Source organism: Herpailurus yagouaroundi, unplaced genomic scaffold, assembly GCF_014898765.1.
Source record: "Herpailurus yagouaroundi ecotype Mexico unplaced genomic scaffold, PumYag 209, whole genome shotgun sequence".
NCBI lineage: Eukaryota > Metazoa > Chordata > Mammalia > Carnivora > Felidae > Herpailurus > Herpailurus yagouaroundi.
The window spans coordinates 739874-745873 of NW_024412440.1; the positions used below are offsets into that span (position 1 = coordinate 739874).

The following is a 6000-nucleotide window of genomic DNA, read 5'->3' on the forward strand; positions in this document are numbered from 1 at the left end:
GATGAGGTATATAATTCTGCAGATGGCTGTAAAATGTCCAACATGATTCACCAACGAAAAATTTTGGGCTTGTCTGGAGACACATCTTGGGAATAAGGAGGAATTCTGATGGACATTTATTCTTTCTACAGATATTATTATATACTTGACATATAGTGAGTGTAGAACCCTTAAAAAAGCAAAGAATGATTTCTGCCTGTTTGTAACTTACAGTCTATAGTAAAGAAAGGAATTCCCAGCCAAGGGAACAGCATAATTAAAGGCACAAGTTGTGAAAAAAAATTATTAGGAGAAATGGAAATGATTTGTAATGGCTGGAATAGAGTATATGTGGGTGAGAGGAACAGAAGAAAAGATGAGAAACATATTCAGAACCATACAACTCGTACTGTGAAACTCTCTTTAAAAATTCTAAATTACTGAAGAATTTGAGTATCTAAGAATAGATATTTACTATATGAAGTTCTGCCATGTGATATTTCTTGTACATTATCTTGCTTTAGTATTTATATTTCCTAATGGATACAAAACATTCAGAAAATATATTTTTATATGTTATTTATTTATTTACCAAGAGATGAACACTTAACTGAGCCATCCAGGTGCCCCCAGAAAATATTTGATAAAAGAGTAATACTTATGACTTTCTAAATTACTTCTTATAACATTAATGAGATCAACCAATACTAAATAGGATTTTACTAAATGTAAATGATTGCATAATTCTGAGTTTTCAAGAACTGAATAAGTTTACTGGTTAGTTTTTCTAAATAATGTACTGTGTTGAAAATAATTGGTAGCATTTATTGAGTCTTTCTGTGTGTCAACATTGAGCAAAGGACTTTACATGTGTTAACATGAATACCTACAACAATGTTACAAGGTATGTACTATCAGTCCTATTTTGGAGAGAAGAAAACTGTGCTCCAAAGAAATTAGGTAACATAAATAAGTTCTAGAGCTGAAAACCAAACTCTGCATCAGGCTCGAATTTACACACACACACACACACACACACACACACAGGACCACACACGTTCTCTCTGTTTTATTCCACCATACTGCCTTTCACTCTGATTTACAGAACTTCTATTTCTTGAAATTTAGAAGATTTAGAATACCTTATTTTTCTTGCAATTGCTTTAGCAATTATAATGGTTTAGGCTTGGGCAAACTATGAGTGAGAATATAAAGCTTTATGTCTTCATTGATGGTATATTATTTTATTTCTCTCTGAATCTTTCTAGTTCAAGCTTCTGAAATATATTTGCACAGGAATTACATAACACATTCATGCAATCCCTATAGTTCCTAATTAAGTGGTTAATTCATTTGGAATACTCAGTACTTTGAACTTTAAAAACAACAAAAAACTTGCTTATTTTTGCAAATTCCCTATTGTGCATCAAAGTTCTTCTCTAGTATAAAATAAACACTGTTGGTTTATTGGTCAAAACATCATCTCTTGACTTTTTTGGTAAAACTTTTAGATGTTGGGGATTTCAGTTTTATACAAATTGTATGCTCTAACTCTACAACCTGAAATGAAGTTATATGCCTCAAATATTAGAAAAAAATATTCTGTAACCCCTTTGTTATTTTTTTTTGTCTCTTATACCTTTTTCAAAACTACATCAATCACTATGTACATCAAAGGCATTCTGTACCGGGGAACTACCAACACAATTCTAAATAATCCTTAAATTATCAGGGATAAAGGGAACTCTGTCTAAATCTGAACATGGCATATATACATTTTTTTCATAGATTCAGTAGTTAGGAGTGGGTGCTATGTGTAGATTAGATTTCAATTGACTCATCATGACATATTTGATATTTTTATTCTTTTGAATCTGTTCACTATTCAGTATCAATGAATCTTACTTACCTTTCTTTTTCATTAGAACACTTATGAATGTGAAATTATTATTTACCCTTTATCTGTGATGTTTTCTTGAATAAGATTACATGAAAGCAAAGTAAATGAAATGAAAATGCACAATGAAATGAAGATCTTTAGATATTTATATTTTTGCTTCTCTTCTGAGTATGAAAGAAAAATGTGTGAAATTTGTTTTAAGATTTTTTTAATGTTTATTTTTAAGAGAGAGAGAGAGAGAGAGAGAGAGAGAGAGAAAGCAGTGGAGGGGCAGAGAGAGAAGGAGAAAGAGAATCCGAAGTAGGATCTGTGCTAACAGTTCAGATATGGGGCTTGAACTCATGAACCATGAGATCATGACCCGAGCTGCGATCGAGAATTGGAGGCATAACTGACTGAGCCACTCAGGTGCCCTGTGAAAAATGTGTGAAATTAATTGAAATAATGAATATAATAATACATACTTTACAGAAATTTATATTTTGTTACACAAATCGATAGCAAGCTCTATCAATCTATCAATCTATCAATCTTTATCAGTATCAATTGTAAATTAAATAGATATATACAGATATATATGTGTATTGGGGATATATTTTTATCCATATAAGGGTTGTTTAATATATTAGCACAGTATAATATTTAGCATATTTTATCTACCATATAGTATAATAGCCCACTGTTAATTTTAGTTAAACTGCCAAACACCATTCTATTTGCATTCATGTACGAAACTAATATGCTATTGGGAAATTAGTATAAGCTTATCAGGGCAATTCAACTCTGTTATTTCCTACATGTTTAATGGCAGTGAAGTGTAAAGAATGAGATGAAACACGAATAAATATACTTGTAGTTCCAATCCCATAGCTGACAGAAGCTTATTAAATCTGTATTTATTTTAAATTTCAGGAAAACATTAAAGACACTCTTTCGCTCCTAGTCATCCTGAAATGCAGCAACCCTTAAAATCAAAGTTTCAAAACACACCTACATTATAGTCAGTGGTAATCAGAGACACAAAACATGCTTGTTAGCGTTTTTGTGCTCCTTGTATAACCTTAGAGTGTAAAGAAGACAATTAGTAAGTCATTGCCATAGAGGAAAGAACACTGAATTAGAAGGATGAACATCACAATCTTCATTTCTTATAAATGTATTGACCTACGTTTCATTGTATTTTAAATGGGATTATTAAAACATTTGCTGCTCATGTAACAAGGTACTTTTTAGATGACTTGAGCTTCAGCCTGTGAAAGCAATTTAAAAATAACATGAGGTTGAAGCAGATTTATCCCAAGACTAAGATCAGTTATCACAATTCTACCTAAAAATGCAGCAATCTCCATGGAGGAGTATTTCATAAACTAATCTCTAAGAGACATAGGATAAATTTTATCAAGGACAGTTATATTCTCTTAAAACTGGTAGTAGCTGACATTTAATGAACATTAATTGTCCAAGTGTTCTCTATTTCTAACTTCATGTTATATGCAATAGCTTATATATATTACATAACATATATATTCAGGAGGAAACAGTTTGACACTGACACTTGTGGGACCTGGTTCAAGAGAGCAAAACATTTGAAAAAATACATAAGTCGAAATGAAATAGTTTGTTTATGGATGTCCCATTGTCCATGTAAAAGGTGTTTATAACCATTTATAAATTCTAAATCTCAACATAGTCATTTATAAATACATGCTTTTTTTTTATTGTTTTTTTTTATTTATATATGAAATTTATTGTCAAATTGGTTTCCATACAACACCCAGTGCTCATCCCAAAAGGTGCCCTCCTCAATACCCATCACCCACCCTCTCCTCCCTCCCACCCCCCATCAACCCTCAGTTTGCTCTCAGTTCTCAACAGTCTCTTATGCTTTGGCTCTCTCCCACTCTAACCTCTTTTTTTTTTTTTTTTCCTTCCCCTCCCCCATGGGTTCCTGTTAAGTTTCTCAGGATCCACATAAGAGTAATACATGCTTTTATAAATACCCAAATATCAAGGTTTAGAAGAAAAATCTAGATACAAGTTGTGTATATTGGATGAGAAGCTGATGGCAAAAGTCTAATGTAGATGACATTTTTATTTTGTGGCCAGCAAAGAGATACATAAAATGACTACTCTTCCCATCTCTGGAAAGTACATATTGAGATAATTATTTTTTATTAACTGTTAATGATTTCTATCAGTTTATCCTTGGATTTCCACAGCATCCTATGATGACTATAAATTTATGTTCACAGATCCTATGTAACTCCACATTTATCTCAAAAGGTTAGGTAAGATTGGATATCGCCACTCACATAACTACCAAAACAACAAAATCAAACTATGTCCACTTTGTGGTCTAAAGTTGTTTCTCGTTTAAATTTGCAAGGGATTGAATATTTTTTAAAAAATGTCTGTCTGTTTGTTTGTTTGTTTCTTTATAGAGTGAGTGGTGGGGGAGAGAGAGACAGAGAGAGAGAGAGAATTATCCCAAGCAGGCTCCATACTCAGTTTGGAGCCCAACATGGAGTTTGATCTCAACTATGAGATTCTGACTTGAACCAAAATGAAGAGCTGGACACTTAACCAATTGAGCCACCCAGGTACCCCAAGGGATTGTATATTTTTCTTTGCTTTTTTAAAAAAAATTTGTTTGTTTTTGTTTTTATGAATTGATTCTGCTCCTTTTTTCTTTTTGATTCTCTACTTCCTACTGATGAATACATGTGAGTTAGTAGGATGTTCTTTTTAATGTTTATTTATTTATTTTTGAGGTACAGAGAGATGGAGAGAGAGAGAGTGTGTGTGTCAGAGAGAGAGGAAGAGGGAGAGAAGCCCAAGCAGGGTCCCTGCTGTTAGCACAGAGCCTGGTGTGGGGCTCAGTCCCACAAACCGTGAGATCATAACCTGAGCCAAAACGAAGAGTCATACTTAACAGACTGAGCCATCCAGGCCCCCTTAGTAGGATGTTTTATTAAAGAAATGTAATGATTTTTTGTGCCGTGTGGTAGACACTAAGACTGAACACATCATTCATTCTTTCTTCTTTTCCTAACTCAGATGCATACATACTCTCTTCTCTTCCCAGGACACAAGAATGTTGTCTTTCTAAAAGACTTAGTTTATTTACCCACCAGTTTCTTGGATCTGTAGGTTTATAATGCTCATCATTTTGATTATTTAGCCACTATTCCTTCACATCTTATTTAAATATTTTTATCCTCCCCTATTTTTTCTTGGACTCCAATACATATGTGGTAAACTGGTATTGCCCCACCAAGAATGTCTGTCCCTTTCCTTCCTTCCTTCCCAGCCTCTTTCCTACTCCTTTCCCCCACCCTTCCTTCCTTCTTCCTCCCTCTCTTCCTTCCTCCCTCCCTTCCTTCTTTCCTTCCTTCCTTCCTTCCTTCCTTCCTCTCTCTTTCCCTCTCTCTTTCTCTTCTTTATCATCTTTTCTTTCTTTCCATCTGTTTAATTTTTTTCCCTTGCTTCAACAGTCTGGAGTTAGGCATGCTATTTTTTCAAGTTTACTTAATTTTTCTTATTCATACTCTAATCTAGTATTGAGCCTGTCTGGTAAAATTTTACTTTAGATATTGAGTTTTACAGCTTTAGAAGTTATTTTTTTCTGGCTAAATTTATGTTTTCTTTAAATACTTCTATTTAAGATGTTTTAACATCTTTGTCTTCTATTTCTGTGGTCTTCTAAATGTCTTCCATTGCTTTTTAGGTCTCATTCTACTGACTCATTTTTTTCTTGCTCGTGGGTCACACTTTTCTGTTACTTTGCATCTAGTAACTCTTGAAAGAATATTGCCTACCATGAATATTGTATTATGGATTTCTAGATAGAATGTTGATTAAAAAAACTTTTTAATGTTTATTGATTTTGAGAGAGAGACAGAGAGACAGAGAGACATGGAGGCACAGAATCTGAAACAGGTTCCAGGCTCTGAGCTGTCAGTACAGAGCCTGATGCAGCGTTAGAACTCAAACTGTGAGGTCATGACCGGAGCTGAAGTCAGATACTTAACTGATTCTGAACCACCCAGGCGCCCCTAGAATGTTGTTTTTCTTTTTCTTTCTTTCTTTCTTTCTTTCTTTCTTTCTTTCTTTCTTTCTTT

At 33.6% G+C, this 6000-nt stretch overlaps 1 long non-coding RNA gene across 2 annotated transcripts in view; it reads left to right on the forward strand.

The window, feature by feature from the left end:
• Positions 1 to 6000, forward strand: part of LOC121016140 (uncharacterized) — a 41466-nt gene that overhangs the window by 20098 nt on the left and 15368 nt on the right. The window contains exon 1 of one of the 2 annotated variants that reach the window (XR_005784127.1): positions 4143 to 4479. The exons of the other annotated variant lie outside the window; for it this stretch is intronic. This is a non-coding gene — a long non-coding RNA (uncharacterized LOC121016140). Of the gene's footprint in view, positions 1 to 4142; positions 4480 to 6000 lie in introns of those variants that run through there. 2 annotated transcript variants of the gene reach the window in all.